This window comes from Nannobrachium achirus (assembly GCF_963921795.1).
Source record: "Nannobrachium achirus genome assembly, chromosome: 11".
Taxonomy (NCBI): domain Eukaryota; kingdom Metazoa; phylum Chordata; class Actinopteri; order Myctophiformes; family Myctophidae; genus Nannobrachium; species Nannobrachium achirus.
Window position 1 is genome coordinate 4294974 of NC_137820.1, and position 861 is coordinate 4295834.

Sequence of the window (861 nt, forward strand, 5' to 3'; positions counted from 1 at the left end):
ATTCTATTGAATACCCCTTAATCTCATGTGCACTTAAAGGAGCTATGGTCAACTTTCTTGAAAAACGGACCCTAAAATAAAAGTTTTGAAAATGTTTTATAAAAAGATTAAGCTTCATATGTGTTTCTATCAAAATTGAAGTGTAAAATAATCATTTAATTTGGCCATTGTCAGACTGACTTTGTTTGAATCCCTTATCAATCCATATAAAATAGGAGAGGGATATAAACAAAGTCAGTCTGACAATGGCCAAAATGATTATTCTATCATTATTTTATAGAAACCTACATGAGTTGAATACTTTCAACTTCATGCAAATAGTGCACAGAAATGTGTTTTTTTTTAAGTCACTGGTGATCGACTGTTGTGCTAGTCTATAACTAACTCTGACCAAGTGCAGTTAGGGTATTACCTGGTAAATACTTTTTCTCCGGACCAATGTTATTTTTATTTAAAAGGTAACGGCTTGCCTCCATTTAATGTAAGTCAAGACATGCAATGTGCTACATTTCTGGTGTGAGATTTCTTAAACCTAACTCTAAAGGTCCCACCCATAAAGGTGAAAAAAAATAAAATAATGCGCTGTGCGGGGAAAACCTCAAAATTCGCGGCGCGGGTCCTGCGGGCGCTTCGCGCCCGCGCATGTGTAGTACTCAAAAAAATTTCCCAAGGTTGGCAGGTCTGTATGATGATATATTGTCATATATTATTTATATGTACAGTATGTGAAGGGATTTGTGCACTTAAAGGAATACTTCACTCAAAACCATTAATGGAAAAAAAATCACCTTACTTCATGAGGTAATTGATAGAAAAAACATATATTAGGGTGAAGTATTCATTTAATAGCAGTGTGACATG

General features: G+C 34.7%; 1 protein-coding gene across 1 annotated transcript in view; it reads left to right on the plus strand.

The window, feature by feature from the left end:
• Window positions 1–60, plus strand: part of LOC308294675 (CD82 antigen-like) — a 49382-nt gene extending 49322 nt beyond the window's left edge. The window contains exon 9 of the mRNA XM_080737454.1: window positions 1–60. This exon is cut by the window's left edge and continues 1450 nt beyond it. The gene's annotated coding sequence lies outside the window, so the exon portion shown is untranslated.
• The last annotated feature ends 801 nt before the right edge of the window (window positions 61–861 follow it).